This window comes from Alexandromys fortis, unplaced genomic scaffold (assembly GCF_014885135.2).
Source record: "Alexandromys fortis isolate MF-2015 unplaced genomic scaffold, M_Fortis_MF-2015_v1.1 scaffold_51, whole genome shotgun sequence".
NCBI classification, from domain to species: domain Eukaryota; kingdom Metazoa; phylum Chordata; class Mammalia; order Rodentia; family Cricetidae; genus Alexandromys; species Alexandromys fortis.
Genome location: NW_026067925.1, coordinates 9926128 through 9949983, shown reverse-complemented (window position 1 = coordinate 9949983; position 23856 = coordinate 9926128).

Sequence of the window (23856 nt, the reverse complement as noted above, 5' to 3'; positions counted from 1 at the left end):
GAGGTGTGTGTTGGGGGGGGGGGTTGCTACTTTCTGCAACAGGAAATCTCTGAAGCTGCTCCATTCACATCCCTCCCCACTCTGCCTTAAGTGTCCCTGAGGCAGCAGGGAGCTGGACACATTCATTCTGTGAGCTCTGTCTTCTTTCTCTAATGCAACTCAGGGAAAAGAGCTAGGCAGGGGTTCCACTCTCTGACCTTCGGAAAGTGACAGCAGTTAGGGTCTGTACGGTGTGGGGTATAGGTTTGTGTAGAGCCCTCTGAGCACCCACAACTGTACTGTTCCACCCTGCACTCCTACTTTCTTGGAGCTATCCATTCCTTGTCCCCACGGAGAGGTCAAGCCTCGGGGAAGATGGCAGTACCGGCTGCCAAGTCTGGCATTCATTTTTCCATCTTCTTTCCAACCACACGCTGGGCCTGCACTCAAGAGGTGGTGTGACTGCTGACAGATTCAGTCACTATCTGATCCGTTCTGGCCCTGGAGGGCAATGGCCATCATCCCTACCCCCTCCCACCTATCCTGAGAAGTATCTGAATATGCCACACTGTGGTTCCAAAGACATGGCTCGATTTCTCTTTGTTTCTAAATAGAACAATGGGTCTCTGTGGTAGAGACCCATTCCCAGCATGCATGAGACCCTAGGCTTAATCCAAAGCACATCCAAAAGTAAATGAATAAATAGTAAAGCAATAGCTCACACAGACCCTTCTGGAAGAAGCCATCATCCATAGAAAGGAATCTTTGTCCCGCACCTCGCGGGCTCCCTTCTACTTACTACTACCTGTCCTTGGGGCAAATGTCCCGGACATTTTGACCATTTGGCAAATTTTCTCTTTGGATTGGAAGTGTGTCCTGCAGAGGAAGCTTCAAGCACAAGTAGAGATATCCAGAGCCTGTGGGAAGCCCTGAGGTGGCAGCTTGGAGCCCTGTTTGTCCCGTGCGATCTCAGCGAGCAGCATTTTGCCTCCGTATCCTTGAGAACCTATAACGTGAAGATGCACCCACCTCACGGGGGGCTTGTGAGGAATAACTAGAGAGCAATTGTATTCCTAGAGTGCTTTGTAAAGTGCCACACATAAGTGACTGCCATAGCTATAAAACACTGTGGATGGTAGGGAACAAAGTCCATCGCGACAAGCACAGAGGCACGTCTCCAAAGTCCATCGTGACAAGCACAGAGGCACGTTTCCAAAGTCCATCGTGACAAGCAGAGACACGCGTCTTCATGCCAGGAAGGAAAGGCCCTAGAAGTGAGATGCTGAGAATTAAATGTCAGCCAAGACTTTTCCTGCTCCGCCTTTCCCATCATCACCACACACAGACAGCAAGGGATGCATCGATGAGCTCTGAAAGCCACCAGCAGGAAAATCCACTTAAAAATATTAAAACAGCCCTTGCGTGGGGTTTATGGGAATTTTGATTCCATTGACATCTGCCTTCAATAACCTAAAAAGTGAAGAGGATAAGACATGAACATTAGTTCAGTCTTATCTCTGGTTGTTAAGCCCTCATGCATTGATTGCCTGGAGAGATTTACGTGAAGAAGGAGTCTGCCTTCACCTTGTATCACAGTGTTTAGGTTAGCTAGATGTCATTTGCAGCCAGGCAGATGATACACATGTATGCTCCCAGCCCTTGAGAGACCAAGGCAGGAGGATCTCTAGTTCAATACCAGTGTGGTCATATAGTCAGAATCTTCAAACAAACATACACACACACACACACATACACAAAAAAACACAAAGCAAAAAGAGGTCATTTATAAAGATAGTCTGAAGCCAGCCCCCTACTCCTAACACACACACACACACACACACACATACACAAAAAACCACAAAGCAAAAAGAGGTCATTTATAAAGATGGTCTGAAGCCAGCCCCCTACTCCTAACACACACACACACACACACACACACCCCTCTATTTCATAGACTGATGCTGAGACAGTTTATTCTAGGTGTGGGGAGGGGGAAACAGTATGAGTATGTGAACCCACACTGTCTTTTAGTGTGACAACTTAAATGTTCTGTCTCTGAGCAGAAAGCAGAGTCAACACAAAGTGCCATTCTGGTGACCAGCCAAGCTCTTTCCAACTTGGGACATACAGACAGGCCAAACCTTTGAAACCACGGAGCAATTTGGCAAAAGAAAAGCACAAATAAAATAAAATGGGAACAAAACCCAATAGAACGTTAAATAAGCATCACAAGAAACTATATGGACAATCTTGTACCATAAAATTTAAAACTTAGATAAATTAAATAATTTCCTAATGATTTAATTCACTCTCAGAAACAAACAAACAAAAAAAAATCTTCTGGGTTAAGGCAGTGAGTGAAACATCCATGTCTACTGTTCTGCCTTCCATAAGCCTCATTAAAACTATCATCAAAGACAATTTTAAGTTTAAAAAAAAAAAGGATACAGAAGCTGGAAATGAGATAGACACATGATGACCAAGTCAAAGGTCCTGGGAGAATAGAATTTGGTGGTCCCTGAGCACAGCGTCACAATCACCCAGACACAGTTCTTTCCCGTCCTGCTGTCTGCCGGGAGAGAGCTGGATGTCCACCCCGCTTTCTCTGCTGGTGATCTCCATACCTAGAGCACCAGCAGAACAAAAGTGACAGGGTGCCCTTGTCCATTTTTACCAAGGCCCCGGCCAAGAGGCCTTCTGCTTCTTCTCTCCCATTCCCTGTGATGTTGGCATACTGCCCCTTCTCCAGGCAGAGAGGGTGTCAGAGTCTCGTACCACCGTACCTCCATTAGAGCAATGTCAAGCCCATTGCCCCCTGTTCCTTTCCTCCCTGGCTAGCCTTGGAGGAAATCTCAGGTCAACTGATGCTTAAAGCATCTACACATATCTGGACCCTCTTAAATGCACATACCAACACACACACACACACACACACACACACACACACACACACACACACTGGCTTAAACTCAGTCGCTCCAGGTCCTACTATGTGCCCCTGCTACTCCGGCAAGTCCCGACTTTTAAATCTCCTGTGGAAAATAGACGACATCTAATTTTGTTTGCACTTAATGGTGATCACGCTTGATAGCTTTGACGTAACTGCCTCCCTCCTCACACAACATCGAAAAGTGTAATCGAACCTACTCCAAAACATTTCAAATTCTCATTTCAATCAGAGCGATCACCCATTGAATCCCTTCAGCAACTTAGCACCCTTTTCCCGCTGGGTTGTGAGAAACTGAGCGAAAGTCCAGGCAGACGTCATCTCCATTTCCCACGACAAAGAAGATTGTCGTAGAGTGTTCTGGAATAAGAAGGCAGAGGAGGAGCATGGGGTTTACAGAATGAACACATTGCCTGGCTTTCTGTGTGTGTGCTACCTTGTAATACTGAGATGAGTGAATGCTTACAGAGTGTGTTCTCCAGTCCCGAGTCCTGGACTGAACGTTTACATACTCTTCCATCCAGTTCACAGCAAGCCAGGCCAGACACCCTGGGACACATTCTTCAGGTGATGAAAATTCTCTTTCTGCTTCCACTAATATTTCATTTTCCTCAAGCTTGACAGAGCTAGACTTCTGTTCAGCCTGAAAAGGAGTTTTCTATACCTTTCCTACACCTCTGCTCTTTATTCCTTGGGTCAAAGTGCAGACTTCCAGAAGGAAGATCCTCTGCCAGGGTAACCTGAATCCCAAAGACTCAAGGCTCATTGGCCAAGGGTATCAGGACAAACGACCAAGAGTCACTCTGGCCATGTCACCCACACCTTCCTGACAAGCTTATACTAACATTTTTGGTTTAGATAATGACACTGAAAAGAGCTTTCTGACCTTGATTGGGCTGGTCCCAGGACTCTGTCGAGAGAGAGGCCATTGCTGACCTACAGGATACAGATTGCTCTTCTATGTTTAGATAGTAGCTCAACCAAGCAAGACAGCCTTTTCTGGTCCTTCTGGGGCACAGAGCAACCTCTTAGATGTCTGTGTGCCATAGCGACAAATGCAGTCACAGCTGACTCACTGACCTCTTTTGGGTACCCACATGCTCCATAAAAAGCCACCTCCATCTTTAGTTCTATGGCTCAAAGTCTGCTGCAGGCTGTACCATTTACCCACCACCACCCACTTTGACTCCAGGGCTCTACTCATTCTATCTGACTCCATGGTGACCTACTTCTTGGACCATCCAGTTCAGTCTTTGCCTCTGTTTGCTTTTTAGCCATTGGCTAACATTCCCCTACTCCTCACAGTCTTCCCCTAACAATTCTCAGCCCTCCATGTGGACCTCCCAGACTGGCAATGGGAAGGCGACATGGGTTTCTATGCTCAAGAAAGAGAAGGAGCCTCCGTAAGGGACAGGACATTTGGCAACTGTCAATCTTTATAGTGTATGACTTATTAATCCCACATTTTATCCCAGAAATAGCTTAAAGAACCCCATGAGATTGCATAAAAGACCAACTTATCGTGGGTGAAGAGTAGGAGCTAGAAAAGAAAAAGAAGTGATAAGATACAGAAACTAAAATGCAAGTACAACGTGAGCTATAAAAATTCTTCATTAGATATAAGCCACGATGGTGTCTCTAACATCCTTGGCACATGGCAGGAAAAGAGAGCCTTAGAGCTTACAGGAGGTTAGTCTTGCCATTTTCAGTCGGGGTGAATAAATGACTAGAAGTTGACCAGTTCATCCAAAGCACTGCTAAGAAGTGGCAGAAAAGATTTGAATTTGATGCCTAATATTTACACTCTGGACTCATTTCAGTGTCAACTAGGACCACAGCCTCTTCCTGAATTCCTGGTCCATCAGCATCCCTCAGTTGTCATGGTCACTGTGGTCAAATGGAAAGGACAGAGCTCTTTATTAAAATGCAGATTTGGTGTTTAGGGTCAAAGTGGGTGCTTGTGGGTAAATGGATACAGTGGCAGCAGATCTTGGGCTGAGGATCTGGGGACAGTTTTGGCTTTTTATGGGGTATGTTGGTGCCTTGATAAGGAGCTACCATACCCCCAAAAAGCAAGAAGAGAACAGCTGGCTGGTGTGCCCCTGTGTCCCCTGAGATGAGGGAAGCAGGCTCTGACTGTCATTTTATCCTAGTAAAGAGGCAGAAGCCAATCCACCAGTGTCCCACTCAGGGCAGAACCAAAGGGTTGATGGGGGCAGAGAAAGTCCTCCAAGGTGCTCCTGACTCCTGTATAACTGCCCTGTTCCCTGCTTCACCTCAAAGGCAGTGTATACAGCTAATAGGCTCATCATCTGGGGAGATAACATTAGCCTCATCATTACATCTTACTAAATAAGTCATTTAAAATTAATTACCATGCACTCCAGAAAGAATTAGCTATGGTTGACTCTTCGTTCCTGCTGATTATCAAGTTGGCAGAATTCATTAGTCCTGTAGACAAACCAGTGGGTTTCTAAACACTGAGTAGAAATGAGCTCAGTCTCCCTCTCCTGGTGGGTGCTACTGGAAACATAGGTACTCTGGTGCAAGCACATCTCGGGGAGCTCCAGCCTTCAGTGAGCAACATAGCTGGGGGAACAAGGCTGACTGATGTGGGAAGTTCTCTGTATATGTGTTGCTTTTATTGGTTAATGAATAAAGAAGTTGCTTTTGCCTGTGATAGGGCAGAATAGAGCTAGGCAGAAAAACTAAACTGAATGGTGGGAGAACGTAGGTTGAGTCAGAGAGAAGCCATGTAGCTGCCATAGGAGAGAGATGCCAGATGCTGGATGGAACCTTATTAGAAGGCCACAACCACATGGTGATACACAGATTAATAGGAATAGAAATTGGTTAATTCAAGATATAAGAGCTATCTAGAAATATGCATAAACAGGCCAAGCAGTGTTTTAATTATACAGTTTCTGTGTGATTATTTTGGGTCTGGGTGGCCAGAAACAATGCAGCTACTAGAGAAAACTTGGACAGACCCAGTACAGTGAGGTAGGCAAAGGGGATCAGCTAGGAACCCAGAAAAGCACAGAATCCTCTCATTCCCATGTAGCTGTAGTGCTTGTATCTGTCCCCAGGCTTCTGGAACAAAGAAGTGCCATCATATCCATTCATGTAGCCAGTAAGACAGACCAACATCTTTCCCAGAGGTGGGTGTACATCAAAGAAGAAGGTGAAGTTGACATAGTAACTTCCCAATTTTCCAAAGTGAGTCTCCATGAACAGATTGGCATGCCAATGTGTGCCTGCTAAATATACATAAAATCTGAGAAAACTTAGAAAGGAATTCTAGACACAAAAGAACAGAGTTAAACACAGCTTCTTGGTAACTGGCAATTTTTTTCTGGCTGGGCTCTGTTTGCTGGTGGTGATCAGAAGCTCCCCAGCTCCTTTAAGACTAGCAGAAAAAAAAAAAAAACACAGTTTAGAAATGGTGGCTTCCTGGTTTGTGATGCCAGCATGAACTCTGACTCTTTCAGGAGGCCGAGCACTTAAATGGAGTTTGTGAGCAGCATGCTACTAGTTGCTTAATATTGACATAGACCCACTACAACCCTGGAGCTGGGACAGTGTGCATGGCTCTCAGAGACAGCAAACATGCCTCTGCCAAGTTGGACTGGGCAGTCAACTGGCAAGACTGCAGAGTTGGTCCTAGCCATGCCCACTTAGCAGGTTTAAAAAAAAAGTGCTTCTGGTCAGAAAATAAATACAGATATAAAGACAGATTCAGATTAAAAAAAAAAAAAAAGACCTCTAACTGGGTTACTGTGTTGGATAAATGTACACAAGCTTTGGAAAGAGAAGAAAAAGAGTATAGAGAGTTATAAAAAGAAGTAAAACTTTTTTTTTAAAGTGAAGTCTTTAAAGAGACACAGCACAGTCATAGATTAATAGAGTAAGAAAAATAAGCCACATAAAGATGGAATATACACAGAGTCTAGATTATGTATATTATTGTGTTTTCTTTGAAATTTTTGACTATGAATACGCTGATTACAGCAGAGAGACATTTCATTGTACAGGTTACTAAGATAAGCCAACATATAAATCTTAAAGGTGTTTTGATTTCAAAGTTTGGGTCCAAGGATATGTTGCTTTGGGAAAGAGGGTCTGCTTTTTTTTCCACAGAGGATGAGAATCTGTGGGTTCCTTCTAGACTAACATGGTTTGATGAACCAAGAACCCCTGAAAGGTCTTCATAAACCCCTAAAATTACTTTGCCCAACAAAAAGCAGGATGCAGTTTGGAAAGAACTATGCCCAAAAATTCCCAGATATTGTTTATAAATATTTGTTTATATTTAAAGGGGGATATGCTATAGAGATGAAATCTTTGTATTTTATGGATCTTGGTTTATTGATAGAAATTTAAGGTAAATTTTGTTTTATATATGTATATATATTTCTTCTCTTGATTAAGGTATTGTGTTTGTGCAGCTCATTTAAAAATGTAATATATACAAATTAATAGTCATTTATAATAGTCAAGCTTGTAGTCATGTTTGTTAGGCTTTCTAGATGTACAGATACAAGAATCTTCCTTCATGACTAAGGAAAGAGGCCAGGCATGTGTCAGGAGTATTACTGCATGGAGGCCCAGAGAGGCCATCCTGTGAAGCTGTGCAGGAGAAGCCTGGGTTGCCCTAGAGACCTTAAGACCTTGAAGAGGCCAGAGCCATGGGATACCTGCTTAGGAGAGATGCTAACAGGGAGTGGAACCAGTCCAAGAGAAAGAATTGTGTTCTAGTCAACAAAGCCGAAAGGAGCTGGAGACAGATAGTTTGGAGTTTGAAGCAGTTGTTTTTTTTGGTCTTGCATTGGTTCAGTATTTCCTCATCATGCTCCCTTTTCTCCATTGGAATGGTAATACGTATCCTATGTTACTGTATTTGGAAGTATGTAATCTGTTTTTGGCTTTGATTTTACAGGGCATTGCAGGTAAGAGATTGCCGTGAGTTTCAGGAGACTGAACTTTGGACTTTTAAACAATGTTGAGACTGTTAAAGACTATGGGGACTTTTGAAGTTGAACTGAAGGCATTTTCCATTATGATATGGCCACAAGCCTTTGGGGGGCAGGGAGTGGAATGTGGAGGTGTGAGTGAAAATGGCTCCCGTAGGCTCAGAGGGAACGGCATTATTAGGACATGTGGCTCTTCACAGTGATAGGACACTGACTAAGACAGAAAAGCCACATAGCTGGTGAGTGTCAAGACAGGCTGTGCAGCTAAATGGTTATCTCAGCAACCTTCGCCCTTCACCTGTGCCTCATGGGTTAGGTGGGAAGACTGGGAAGACACCTAAACCTTTCCGTAGACACTCTACCCTGAGAAGAATCTCAGCCACTGTCGTTCTGGTTGATGACGCAGGTTGCCAGGGTAGAGAGGCCAACTGAAAACAAAGCTTTTGTTAAGTGGGGCCCTGCTAGCCCTGCTCCCCACTTTCTGTGCTTCTTGCCCCGTAGCTTGTTTTATTACTGTTTATTCTTTGGGGAGCTCGCCATCCTGTCTCCAAATCATGACACAGATGTTGCAGGAATGCCGGCCCTTTGTTTGTCCCAGCTGCCCGGCTAGCTTACACCCGAAATAACCACACAGAAACTGTATTAATTTAAACACTACCTGGCCCATTAGCTCTAACTTCTTATTGGCTAATTCTTACATCTTAATTTAACCCATTTCTATTAGTCTGTGTATCGCCATGTGATTGTGGCTTACCGGAGATTCTAGCCGGCATCCGTCTCAGGCAGAAGATCCATGGCATCTCTCATTCTGCCCTTCTTCCCAGCATTCAGTTCTGTGTTCTTCGCCTACCTAAGTTCTGCCCTATCAGGCCCAAAGCAGTTTCTTTATTCATTAACCATGAACAGAAGAACCTCCTATACCACATAGAGGCTTATTATCTTTTATAAATGCCCATCCTTAGTGTGACTTGTTTCTTGCCAGCTTTTCTTAAATTATCCCATCTATCTTCTGTCTCTATACTTTTTCCTTTTCTTACCTCTGTAATCTTACTTTCACTCCTTCTTCATGGCTGGTTGGGTGGCTGGGTGGCTGGGTGGCTGGGTGGCTGGGTGGCTGGGTGGCTGGGTGGCTGGGTGGCTGGGTGGCTAGCCTCTAGTGTCCTCCTCTCCTGTTCTATCTTGCTCCTCCTCCTTTCTCTCTTTTTCCCTATCTATTTATCCTCTCTGCCTGCCAGCCCCACCTATCTTAACTCATGCTTTGCTATTGGCTGTTCAACTTTTTATTAGACCAACCAAGTGTTTTAGACAGGCAAAGTAGCACAGCTTCACAGAGTTAAACAAATGCAACATAAAAGATGCAATACATCTTTGCATCCTTAAAAGAAGTGTATGGATAAACAAATGTAACACATCTTGAAATAATATTCCACAACACTGCTCACCACCTCCCTGCCAAAAGTGGTCATCAGCATGGGCACCACTTCAGAAGTTGCACCTCCCATAGTCAGTAATGACTTCCTCAAATACAGAGTGTTTTGGAGTGCTGGAAGAGAAGCCGGGTCCTTATTGCAGTCTAAGTCTTTCACATTACAAATGAGGAAACTGAGGCTTGCAAAAGTCATGATTCAATGAGAACAGAGCCTGGCAGAAAGAATGACTCCCCTGATACCTCATGAATTTCCCTTCTGAGCAAACCCAATGTCCCATATTCTTGTTTGTAATGCTGGGAATCAAACCCAAGGCCTCTGTGTGCTGGACAAGGCTCCAGCCCCATACTCTCTCTGCATGTTGCATTCCATACATTTACATGTTGGTCTCTAACAATTCTGCAGGCAAAACAAAAGAATTTGTGGATTCCCGATTCAAACTGAATAACCAACACCCTGAAAGTGCATAAGCAAGTCCCAGGCTGCATGAAGGGTGCCAGGAGCCTGTGGAAGAAAGGCATGAGTTCAGAATGAGGTGGGGCTCTCCTACAGAGAACCAGAGACCATGAGTCACAGGTCCCAAGGACTGAGATAATTGGAGCTCTGTAAACAAATTTTGGGGAGTCCGCAGGGCACATCCCTGGGGCAGGTAAACCTAGTCTGACTGGGTTGGTGACACAGTTGGAGATAAAGCAGGGGAAACAGAAAGTGGATGAATATCCTGAGCTTGCCAAAAGGAGTGATACCAGGGCTGGGGACCCAGAAAGACCCCATTCTGTCCCTCAAGGCCCAAACAGGATCAGGGACAAGAGAAAAATGATCAAGGAAGCTGGACTGAACCCCACTGCTGAAAAGAGTGGCAAATGTTATTAGTCAGATGCAGTTAAAGGGAGGGTGGCCTGGAGATGCCTGGGCACACAGAATTCAGTGGAAAGAATTCAGTGGCTGAGATAAGACAGCCAAGGAGCTACTCCTTCAGTGTGCAGAGGGTTGACTTCCAGAAACCTTCATTTTAGTTCATTAGAGAAGAACTAATCTGAAGAATTCAGACATGATAATCTGAGGTATATAAATTATGTTTTAATAACTCAATTGGGGGGAGGGGTTGAGACACGGTTTCTCTGTAACTTTGGAGCCTGTCCTGGAACCTAGCTCTTGTAGACCAGGCTGGCCTCAAACTCACAGAGATCCGCCTGCCTCTGCCTCCCCAGACAAAATTCTCAGTTACTAACAGGTCATCCCTTCAGCTGCTCCAGTTGAAGGCATTGCCGTCCTATGATCCCTTTATATACTTATGGCAGGAGGCTTGACCAGGTCTCTTCTGTAAGCATGTCCAGAGTTTGACCCTGCCTCCACAGGGGTAATCTGACCCACACCTCTGCCCTCTGTTACCTGGGTTGTGACCACAGCCTCCTGGCAGTGCCCCTGCTCCTCAACTCACTTCTCAAGTCACCAGCCAGCCAACACTGATAGGGTGCAAGTGGAACCCCCTTGTCACTCTGGCTTGAACCTTGCAAAGGCGTCTGCCCTTGTCCGTTTATGCGGTAGCAAAGCAAGTGAAACAAAGCAATTTATCATAGGAACCTATGGTGAAGGCCAAGAAATCTAAGATCCTAGCATCAGGCAAGCTCGGTGTGTGGTGAGGGCTCTCTTGCAGCGTCCTCTCGTGGTGGGAGGCAGGAAGGCAAAATAAAAAAAGACCCTAAACAGAGAACCTGAAATGACCCTATCCTATAGCCATACTGATTAATATCTTGCATATCACCATAGAACCTTCATCTGGAGATGGATGGAGATAGAGACAGAGACCCACACTGGAGCACTGGACTGAGCTCCCAATGTCCCAAGGAGGAGCAGAAGGAGGGAAAATATGAGCAAAGAAGTCAGGACCACGAGGGGTGCACCCACCCACGGAGACAGTGGGGCTGATCTATTGTGAGCTCACCAAGGCCAGCTGGACTACGACTGAAAAACCATGGGATAAAACCGGACTCTCTGAATATGGCGGACAATGAGGGCTGCTGAGAAGCCAAGGACAATGCCACTGGGTTTTGATCCTACTTCATGTTCTGGCTTTGTGGGAGCCTAGCCAGTTTGGATGTCCACCTTCCTAGACCAGGATGGAGCGGGGAGGACTTTGGACTTTCCACAGGGCAGGGAACCCTGACTGCCCCTCAGACTGGAGAGGGAGGGGGAGAGGAGTGGGGGGAGGGGGAGAGGAGAGGGCGGAGGGGGGAAAAGGGAGACGGGGAGGGAAATGGGAGGCGGGGAGGAGGCAGAAATCTTTTTTTTTTTTCAATAAAAAAATTATATTAAAAAAAAAAGACCCTAAGTGGATTTCCCCCAATCTTTTTATAAGGCACAAATCCATTCACGAGGGCATGGCCCGATGACCTCATCACCCTCCCGAAGGTCCTCATCTCCATCAGTGCCACCATGGGGATTAGGTTTCCACGTGAATTCTGGCAGGACCCTGTCACTCAAACCTGAGCAACTTCCTATTTCCATCCAAAGTTCTGGTATGATCCTGCCCCACCCCCACCCTGCTCCTTGCTGTTCTTCAGATTTGCTGCATCCGTGTTTCTTGTGTTGACTCAGCCTGAAGCATTCATCTGAACAACCACACAGTAGGTTCATTGTGTTCTCTATGTCTTTGTTCAAATGCCATATCCTCAGAGTGGCCTTCCCAGGACAGTCTATGTGGAGTACACACGTACACATCCACAAATACACTCTTATCTCCTCCCCACTAGGGTTTTATTTCTCTTCTTATAATATGTCATATGTGTACATGTCAGGGAGTGTATTACTCTTTTGGCTTTTTGGACTCTTTTTGGGGCCCACCACCCAGCTCCCAAATAAATCATACATGGAGGCTTATTCTTATTTATTAATGCCCAGTCTTAGCTTGGCTTGTTTCTTGCCAGCTTTTCTTAAATTATCCCATCTGTCTTTGGCCTCAGGGCTTTTATCTTTCTGGATTCCTATACACCTCTTCTTTCCTTCTTACCTCACATCTGACTGTGTAGCTGGGTGGCTAGCGGGCTGGCCCCTCAAGTCCTCCTCCTCCCCTCTATTGTTCCCAAATCTTTCTGTCGCCTCAGATTTCTTGTAGTATTTCCTCTCCCTGCCTGACAGCCCCACCTATTTCTCTCTCCTGCCTTGCTATTGGCCGTTCAGCTCTTGATTAGACCATCAGGTGTTTTAGACAGGCGCAGTAACACAGCTGCACAGAGTTAAACAAATTCAATATAAACAAAAGTAACACACCTTAAAATCATATTCCCAAATGGGGGTGAGGGAAAGGAGATGGAATTTACTCATCTGTTGTCTGGTCCCTCAACTTGACTGTGACTCTCCAGAGACAGAGTTTTTTTTTTTTTTTTTTATTTTTTTATTTTTTTATTTTTTTATGGTTTGTTCTTTGCTGTGCCTCTAGGGCCAGAAAGTACCCAGATACCCTGTGGGTGCTCAAAAAAAAAAAAAACCCAAACAAACAAAAACAACAACAACAAACTGGCCAACAGATTGGATTTGAGGCTCCTACAGTCACTGCTGCGGCAAAGCTCCACATGACGCCTGGCTGCACATGAGACTGTCAGCTGTCAGCATGGGAGGCAGCCAGTCCGCTGCAACTTCCCCAGTGATTTGTAGCTTCAGCCTCCTTCAGCTGCACAGCTATGCCCCCTCAAGACCCCAGCTCCGTAGTAGTCTGAGGTTCAACTTACTGGGATCTTTAGCATAACATCTAATTGGTATTAATAATAAAATCCCAGAATTAGATATAGAGATTAAATGCTGAAATGAGAGAAGCAAAGCAGCCAACCACTAGAGAGTTCTTACCTCCACCAACGCTCAGACTGAAGGGGCGATCCTGTCCTCAGATGGCGTCTTCAGACTGCGTCTCTCACCACCAAACCGCAGACTGCTTTGAGCTTCTGTCTCCTCCTGCTTTCTATTCCTCTCTTCACCCGGTCATATCACTTCTGTCTCCGCCTCCCTAGGGCTGGAATTAAAGGGCTGTGACTCAAATACTGGAATTAAAGGTGTGTGCCACCATTGCCTGGCCCTTAGTGGCTTCTCTCGGCCCTCTGATCTTCAGGCAAGCTTTATTTGTTAAAATACAAATAAAATCTCACTCCAGGGACCTTTACAGGGAGGTCCTAAGTTTTAATAACTCCCGTGACGGCTGGGCAGTGGTGTGGCCTGTGCTTCCAGCTACTCAGGAGCAGCACTCCAGTCTAGACCATGGAGCAAGACTCAGTCAATAATATTCCCAACCTCATGCTTGTTCATTGAACTCCCTGCAGCGGCTACCTCCGCGGAACCTTAAAGCTCTCATTTTACCCATTCAGGTTCTTAGAACTGACTGGCCTATTTCAGTGTATTCCGTCACATTTCTTCTGTTCAAATAACTGGTGTGGTTTCTGCTTCCCAAAGGTCAGGGTGAAGTCAGCTCACACTCAGGATGACACCCACAGCCTCCCTGCCTAAGCTTCTGCCACAGCCTGAGCTCAGCAGAGCCGCCATAGCTACCCTGGCCTCACAGCCTAAGGAGGTAACCCTTGCTTCAGAATTTCAATCTCGGGATTCAATTTGAATCTCGGGGTTCAGGTCAACCCTGAGACAGAGCTGGGCCCCCTATGCCCTTTGTGGTTCAGCCCTGAGACAGAGCTGGGCCCCCATGCCCTCGTGGCTCAACCCTGAGACGGAGTGCAGGCTCCCTATGCCCTCATAACTTCTTGCCCACATCTACCTACCTCCTTCTTCATTCCTGTTATCTCTATTCGTTTTGATATCTGCCACCCTTTGTGACACATACCAAATCAAGCTCCCATCTTAATTCTGATCATAACCCTGCTGCTTGGAATACTTCCTAGTACATCATGGGCTAGCAGCCATGTTCACTGGGTCTAATAAGCATTTGATAGCCCAGATATTCCCATATGTGATACAAAACCCCTCATTGTTATGTGCTGTCCAAGCTGGTGTAAATTTGAAAAATAAAGGAAAAAGAAAAAAAATTCTAGGTGGCGATGAACAGAGAAAACAGAAAGACTAGGAGCCCCTGTTTTAATCACCACCATGCAAATTGGGACTTTCAGATGCGAAGACATGCAGGTCCCCAGCGAGTCTCCCTCCTCCTAACGCCGGGCTATAATTATGTTTGCATTGAGCCTGCATGTTATTATTTACATTTCTGTGCTGGTGTTTGCACAGCTGGCACAGTTCCCAAGGAAGCCCTTCCTTTCTGAGCCCAGAGGTTGATGCGCAGCTCCCAGAAGGACTGCTGTGGTCCTCAGAGAAATGCCTTGCTCTAGGTTTAGAAGGGTTGCGTGGGTCAGGGATCTTCTTCCGCAGCTCCATCTGTTTGTCTCCCCTCCTCTCCTTGCCTTTCTCCTACCTCCCCTCTCTCATCCTGGTCGCATCTATTAGAATCACTTGGGCAACAGATAAGGCCCCCGTTAGAGCTGCTCATGCTTCCCTGTGTAATTAGGAAGTGCATTGTTGTGTACTTCAGAGATTAATTAGCAGTAAATGTCTCAGGGATGCAGGTGGAAGTGGGAACCCACGGTGCTCCATCAGTCTTGCAGCTGTCTTGCTTTCTAGCTCCTGGGGACCCTTTCTAGTACATTCTCTCTAGAGGAACACCACCCACGCCAGTGAGATGCTGGGGGCCCTCTCTTTCTCACCCTCGGTGGGTGGGAAGGACATAACTGTAAACACCACAAGCTGGCCACACATCAAAGGGCCTTGACCATTGCTGGACAGCAACTATAGAAGGTGTTCTCCGCTACTCCAAAAGCTCTTGGGGTTCCAGCCCAGACAATGGGGGAAACAGATATCACCAAGCAATCTGAGCTTAGAGAGACCTAAAGTAACCTGCAGTAGCTTTCCACAGATGGAGCAGGGGAAACACCGTGTGACTTAGCATAGGTTAATTCATGAACAAAGAACACTAAGTGTGGGGGCAGTTGCTTTCTGGCCCAGGCAGGACTATAGTGACTAGCTTGGAGACTCCTAAACACTGTGAACCCTCCAGAAGCACAGAGATACCCAAGCAGACGTGTTTTCCCAGCCCCTTACCTTCCCTGTGGGAATATTGTCTCTTTTCCTCAGTGTCTCAAATATACCTACAGATGTGTGGTACAGGAGGTTACTGAACAAATGAAGCTCCATCATTCACGTCCGTACCTGTCCTACACAAAGCCCTGTTTTCTGTTCTGAGGCACCATCACCCTCCCTGTCTGCTTGGCTGGCCTTTCCTTTCCTTTTCTTTTCTTTCCTTTTCTTTTCTTTTCTTGTTTTTACTGAGCTATATATTTTTCTCCGCCTCCCCCTCTTTTCCTCTCTCTCGCTTTCTACCCTCTTTCATGGTCCCCACGCTCCCAATTTACTCAAGAGATCTTGTCTTTTTCTACTTCCCATGTAGATTATATCCATGTATGTCTCTCTTAGGGATTGTGAGTTGTAGGCTGCTTTTTTTTTTTTTATGCCTGAAAGCCATTTCTGAGCGAGTCTTTCTGGGTCTGGGTTACCTCACTCAATATGATGTTTTCTAGATCCTCCCACCTTTGGTTGGCCTTTTCTATACTTCCTCACCATGCTTAGGTCATTGCTGGCTCTACTGACTGCTGCTCTGAGTCGGTGTCTCCCCATTGGACGCCGGGATGCTTGTCCTGCGCATTCCACCTGCAGCGCCCAGGGCAAAGGTGGAGCCTGACTTGTGGCCTCTGCTTAAGAAATGTTTGTTGATTGAATGATTGAGATGGTGATTCGCTTTTACTCCAGGTGGTCAGGAGAAGATAGGAACTGGGAATGGCAAGGGGGAGGGGGGTCCAAGGTACAGGTCTGCACAGTAACATCCATGATGTCTTGTATTCCCCAGCATTCCTCTCCAGAGTCTTAAGAGTTCTTTAGACTACAGGATAGTCTGGGCTGAAACTTCAGCAGCAGGTTCAAGACTCATCTCACTCCATTCAGCAAGCCTGAGAGGAAGACCTCTGGCCTGCGGTGCCATGGGAAGACCCCGAGATGAAGGCCTCTGGCCTGCAGGACCTGCTGTATGAAGACCCCGAGATGAAGGCATCTGGCCTGCGGTGCTGTGGGAAGACCCTGGATGAAGGCCTCCGACCTGCAGCACCATGGGAAGACCCTGAGATGAAGGCCTCCGACCTGCAGCGCCGTGGGAAGATCCTGGGGTGCTCCCATCTGACAGACAAAGAGCACAAAACTGGTGGCAAGATGGAGACATCTGTTTGGCTATGTTGAGTACATGAAGAAATTATCATAGGAAAGTCCAGCCAGGGAGACCCTTCTGGACTCCTTTGCTTTAATATGCAGAATAATCCTCAAGACCTCACGTCTAACAAGTTGTTTTCTGTGATGTCCCTTCCCATGTGCCCTCTGGCCTTGGAGAATGACTGTGGCATACAGGCAGTGCCAGAGGCAAGGCTCCAGAACTTTCCTTCATGTGTGTGCTGCTGGAGAGGCCACCCTGACCCCAAGCAGACCAGATGAACCCTCGGCCCTGAACTCTACCCAGCTCGGGCCTTTTCTTGTCTGGAAGCTATAATCTAGAAGGGAAGGGGTTGAGAGTGAGGTGGCAAGGAAATAGAACTTCTTGGAAACCAGGAAGGACGTACTCCCAGCAGGACCTGCTTCTCATCCCAGGAGGGGCTCAGGGAAAGTAAAAGACTGAGAAAGACTGGGTGTGGGCACTGGGCAGGGGCTTTTAGCTCAGGTAGTCCCCAGTCATCAGGTCCAGGAGACAGAAGCCACCTCTAAGGACAGACAGGCTTGGACGGCATCCTTGTCAGAGCAAAAATGAGACATCCTTTCCCACTATGCTGTGCTCTGTGAAGCACACTGTGTGGCCTTCTGGGGGCAGATAGATTTAATTAGACTGCGAGACGAACGTGGAGAAGCAATTCCCATCGCCAGCAGTCTCTTTTCCAACTGCAATTATTTCTCACTCACTCAGTGGCGTACAAAGAGAAACACTGATGCAGGTCACACTGCACAACGCTGCTGCAGGTTACACTGTGCAGGACACTGCTGCAGGTCACACTGTGCAGGACACTGCTGCAGGTCACACAGTGCAGGACGCTGCTGCAGGTCACACTGTGCAGGACACTGCTGCAGGTCACACTGTGCAGGACACTGCTGCAGGTCACACAGTGCAGTACGCTGCTGCAGGTCACACAGTGCACGATAGTACTACAGGTTACACAGCACATGACTTACAGTGCACGACACTGGTGCAGGTTACACTGTGCGCGACAAGGGTGCGTTTGAATCTCCATCCAAATAACCCAGCTATAGAAAAGAAATAGATGTTGGCGCCAATCAATGAAATCTGAACGGAGATTGGTTCGCAAACGTGATTAAAGAATTGTTAATTCTGTTGCATTGGGTCAGGAGCTGTGACTGTATAATGTCTTTTCACAGGGAAGCATACAATAAAGTAAAATGTCAGATTCCATGGTATGATAGCTGACATTTTGCTTTAGCAAGAATGTCTTCAGCGTGTGTGCATGCGTGTGCACACGTTTGTTGCAAAAGAAATGGCTATGGATGCAAGCAAGTAGAGCCCTTGCCTAGCATGAGGGGCTGCCCCCAAAGACCACAAAGAAAGAGAAGGAGAGGGGAGAAGGAAGGAAAAGGAAACAGTGAAGGAGGAAGAGGAAGGGGAGAGAGGAGAGGGGGAGGGAAGGAAGACGGATTGGTGGCACAGCAGAGTAGTAGGCTGTGTGCTTATCAAGACTGCGGCTCTGAGTCTGAGTCCTGGCATCATAAAAGTATTGAACTTGCAAAGAGTAAGCTTACAGGTAAAGGAACATATATAAGCAGAATGCATGGCATTCAGTAACGCAAAAGCCTTGTGTATCCTAGTACACCACCGCCGAACTGGGTCCCATCACTTCCTTTACTTTTTATTTTAATTGCCCAGGCAGGCTTTGAACTTGTGATCCTCCTGCCTCATTCTTCCGAGTAGCTGGAATTACAGTCCTGCACCAGCAGTCTTGGCAGAATATAATTTTTGTAAGTATCAGTCGATGACAGTTAATTACAGGTTCTTCCTGTGTGCTTGTGGTCCCCAGCTCTGCATCAGGGATAGCAGAAAAGGAGACACATCAACAACTTTCACTAGCTCTGTAGAGGGGACAGTGCCTCTGCCTTTCTCCACTCCCCAGTAAGCCCCTCCCCCAGGATACAAAGGCTTCATTATCACCTTGTCCCCCACTGAGGGACCCTCCCTCTCCAGGCAATGCCACCAGCCCCTGGCTAATGTGTTCCTTCCTAAGATCAAAGGCGCCGGCAGGAAGCTCAGGCTGGCCCACCAGACAGACACTTCCCATACCGTTGCTCTGTGATCAAAGGTGCCAGCTGGAATGATCAAAGGTGCCAGCTGGAAGCTCAGGCTGGCCCACCAGACGACACTTCCCATACCCTTGCTCTGTTAGTCTGCCCACACGCAATGCTGTAGAGCGCACAGCTCGGCACCAGCAAACATTTGTCCCTCACAGTTTTGGAGTCTGGGATGTCCATGGTGATGGTGCTGGCAAATTTGGTATCTGGTAAGAACAGGGTCCTGGACTCCTAAAGGTCTGGCTTTCTGCTCTCCTCACATGGTGGGTGGAATGGAGGAGCTCTCTGGGGTCCCTTTCTAAAAACACTCGCCCCACTTGTGTGGTTTCTATGGCCGTGTTAAAATTAGTCCTCATAACGCTACATCTAACAAATGAATTTGGGGGACAGGACACAAACTCTCGTCTACAGCACCTGCTATACTAATGACGGGTTTATAGTCACATGGGACTACAGAATGGACGAACAACAACAAGTAAGTCCCCTCAAAGGAGTCCTGCTGACGTTAATGAAAGAGGACATGGATAAGCAGAAGACTTGGTCACTCCCTTTCTGTTTCACAGGTCACAAGGTCCTCTCACCGCTGACTCAGAGTCACAGGATTATGGTGCAGGAGGGAGACAGACACTCACCTATGACTCGGGGCTTTTGTGGAAGAATTAGAGGCAGTGGAATAGGACAGTCATGTCCTGGGGGCAGGCCTGCAAGTGGATGGGACTCACAGAATTGCAATGTGTAAAAGTGAAAAGATGGTGGGCCCCTGAGGACCCAGGTGGGTCGAGCTGGACAGAAGAAAGTCTAACAATTAAGCCTGGCCAAGCAGAGAAGGCACAGCTGACTAAAGGAAGAAGGTTTTGTCCCAGGAGCACACTGAAGAGCAACCGGCATTGGAGGGGACCCAGAAAGAAAGAGTCCACCCTAAGTGAGGTGGGGTTGCTCTCGGCCACATGTGTTGGATGTAGGAGCAACTGTCATGCCAGCCCGGAAGAGCCTCACACGGCCTGCGGATGGACTGTGTGTCCGAGTCTCCCCAGCCTAGCTCTAATCTGCTTCTGCGATTATGTATAATTACAATAAGCCCTGCCTGGGCAGGAGGATGTGAGGAGAAAGCTAAGTCACAACTCTCTCAGTGTGATGTTCTTGCTGCTATGGAGTTGCACAGAATTCCGGGTACCCTCGGAATTCCTACCACCTAAATGCCAGCTCCCAGTTCTGGTGGCTCCAGCGAGTCTGGGGTTTGTATGAGGCTTTTGTTTCTTCCTGTTGACTAATGAATAATAAACGGTACCTTTAAGAAGTGATGTGGATGGCTGTGTGGCAAAGAAGGCTTAGGTACAATAAGTGTTGAGCAATGCCGCCTCTCCACACCCCCCACCATGCCCTTCCAAACTGAGCTAAGCACCTTACTAAACTGCGTTATTCTCCTCGTGGGAGATGGAAGAATCCAGGAGCTCTCAGGAAATCCGTGCATAAATCAAAGAACTTTTGGTTTGAGGATCAAACCAAAAACTACAACTTCCTCTGTTGCTGGCATTGGGGGGTGGGGGTGTCGAGGGACGCACTCAGCGAGGACCTTTCAGATGTCACATGTTTCCAAAAGAAGCTCACCCTTCACACTGCACAGGGTCCTGGCTTTAGAGCATCCGTGTGTCAGCTGTATCCAGGCTGGGCTCCTGATGCTGGAAATTCCTGTGTTGTCTGTATGGGACCAGGGAAAACCCATCCTCTCTACCCAGAAACTAAATGAAGTGCCTGATGGTCAGAGCCTCTTCACTGGTAAGGACGCCATCTCACTGATTACCTGATTTGTGTTAGGCACTGCGGCAGGCTTGGGGAGTGGACCAGGAAAACACCAATCCTGCGCCTGTAGACTGTCCAGAGGGAACAGGGAAGGCCAGCAGGTCAACAGACTAATTCAGTAAAGTGTGGCATGGGTTCCGATGGGGAATTGTGAAATGCTGTGGTGGTGCTATGTCTCCTGAGATGCAGCCACATCTAAGGGAGGCTTCTATGTGGATTTGGAGATATTCCTCAAAGGCCCACATTTTGAGACCTGTTTCCTGAGAGCTGGCAGGATCTGCAGGAGGTAGAGTCTTAGGAGAGACCCTTAAGCTTGTGTCTTCCGAGGGGATTTGGGACCCCAGCGATGCTCTCACTCTTGGCTTCCTGGCACAAGGTGTAACTTGTTCACCCCACTGCTTGCTCCTGCCACAACATGTTGCTGTCTCCGGGGACCTGAAGGTATGAGACTGCCTAATCTTGGAAAAGAACCTTCAGAACAACAAAGAAAATAAACTTTTCCTCTTTATGTATGAATATATTGTCTCAATATTTTATCATAATGACAGAAAGAGAACTCAAGCCAGGAGCAAGGGAGAAGCCATGCCTGAAAGCAACGCTTCCAATGCCTTCATCCGGGAGGAGAGCAGAGAAAGGAAGCCTAAAGCAAACTCTCAAGAGTTATAGCACTGGGATCCTCAGCCCACTTTGTGGGGGAATGTAAGACATCAAAGCAAATGCCACTTTTGTAATGAGATGGTTTTATTACCAAGCCATTCCCCAAAGTAAGTGAAGCCTGAAGGCTTAAAACAAAATACTTGCAAGTTGATTATGATGCAGCCACATAAAACTGCATTTTCTAAACACTTCACACACTCAGTAGGTTCTATACATTGAACTCAGAATTTTGATCTATTTGTAAGCGAGAGATATGTGGTGTGGCATTCTCTCACAGTGCTGGGCAATGACAGCACGCCACAGCTCTGGCTTGGGGACCAGAATACAAGGACATGAGAAGATACCGCAATGCACTGTTGCCAGGGCTTCTGGACATAGACATTCAGTAAATATAAAATGGTAGTCAACATTGTTGTCTTGACTAGCTTTCTATGACTGTGGTAAACACCAGGACCAAAAGCAACTTGGGAATGAAAAGTTTATCTCACTTTACAGCACACAGTCCATCATGAAAGGAAGTCAGAACAGGAACTCACAGCAGATACTGAGGAGAAGCTTTAGGGGAGCCACTCTGACTGCCCTGCTCTCTGAGACTCATTCAGCTGATTTCATGGAGAGCCTGGGATCACCTGACCAGGGTGGCACTGTCCACAATGGGTTCAATGAACCCTCTCATGTGAAACAGTAATGAAGAAATGCTTATAGACATGTCCACAAGCCAGTCTGAGGGAATGAATACCTCAGCTGAGATTCTTTCTTCCCTAGTGACTCTATTTTATGTGCAATTGACACTAATCAGGACAACTGAACCCCTAGCCAACTTGACAAAAAAACATATCACTATTAAACCATAACCTTTTCTTACTTGTTTACCTCCAATATCAAAATATAAAAGACAATCCAACTTTAAAGTCCCACAGTCTTTTAGAAGTTCAAATACTTTAAAAGTTCAGTCTCTTTCAAACATCCAGAATCTTTAAATTGTGGGCCTCCTCACAATCAAAAATAAGTTACATACTTTCTTATTCCAATGAAAGGAGAACCAGGGCACTATTATAATCAGAACAAAGCAAAACCACTTGGTCGAGGCAAGAACAGTTTCTTGCCTGAATGGCAAACCAACTCTAAATGGAGCCTCTTTGGTGCCCACCATCTGCTTGAAGTAGATTGGTGCTGCCAGGAGCAGACAAGTCTCATTGTCATGAGAAGTCCTAAGTTCTTAAACATTTTAAACGCCATATTCTATTAGACTTTGAAAGATCTGAAGAATATCTATCCATCTGAAATGTCTCTGTACATCTAAAAAAACCTAACTAACATGACTACAAGCTTGACTATTATAGATGACTCTCAATTAACCTGTATTTCTTAATTATTCATTACATTTTTAAATGAGATGCACAAACACAATACCATAATCAAGAGCATAAATATACATATAACAAAATTGACCTCAAATTTGCATCAACAGACCAAGATGCATACCAATGCAAAGAATTCATATCTATAGTTTATCCCCCTTTAAATGTAAACAAACATTTGTAAACAATATTTGGGAATTTGGTTGTAGTTCTCTCTAAACTGCTTCCTGCTTTTTGTTGGGTGAAGTAATTTTGGGGGGTATTCACAGTGACCTTTCAGGGGCTCTTGGTCCATCAAACCACATTAGTCTTGAAGAAATCCATAGGTCCTCATCTTCTGTGGAAACAGAAGAAGAACCTCTTTTCCAAAGCAACATATCCTTAGACGCAAATTTTGAAGTCAAGATACCTTTAAAATGTATATGTTGGTTTAGCTTAGCAGTCCCCAGAATCAAATGTCTCTCTGTAGTCAAAAAATTCAAAGAAACACAATAATATGCATAATCCAGACTCTCTGTGTATATTCCATCTTTATGTGGCTTATTTTTCTTTACTCCTTCAATCTATGACTGTCTGCACTCTGTCTCTTTAAAGACTTTGTTTTATTTATTTATTTATTTATTTATCTATTAGAACCATTGACTTTTTTATAATTACTTTTTTCTGTCTCAAGCCCATGTACATTTATCCAACACCATGACCCATTTAGAGGTCTTTTCCATCTGGATTTATCTTTATTGCATGTGTATCTGTAATTATTTTTTGACCAGGAGTACTTTAAAAAATGTTAAGTGGGCATGGCATGGCTAGAACCTACTCTACAGCACTGCCTGTTGACTCTGTCCAGTCCAACATGGTGGAGGCATGTTCACTGCCATTGAGAGCCATGCACATTGCCCCAGCTCCAAGATTGCAATGGGTCTATGTCACCGTTAAGCAATTTGTAACATACTGCTCATAGACCCCATTTAAGTGCTTGGCCTCCTGAAAGGACCAGAGCTATTCCTGCAACTATCATGAACCAGGAAGTCACCCTCTTAATATACATGGTTTTTTCTTTTTTCTGCTACCACTTAATTAGGAAAACCTCTGTTAAAGGAGCCACCGCACCCCTGCTGGCCACCAGTAATCAGAGCCTATCCAAAAGAGAAAAAAAAATGCTGGCTACCAAGAAGCCATGCTTAACTCTGTTCTTTCCTGTCTAGAACTTCTTTCCAAGATTTCTCAGGTTTTACGTGGATGTAGTCAGCCCAATACGGCATGCCAATCTGTTGGCAACAGCTGCTCATTTGTTTCCTGGCTGCCCAGGTCCAAAATAATCACTCAGAAACTATATTAAT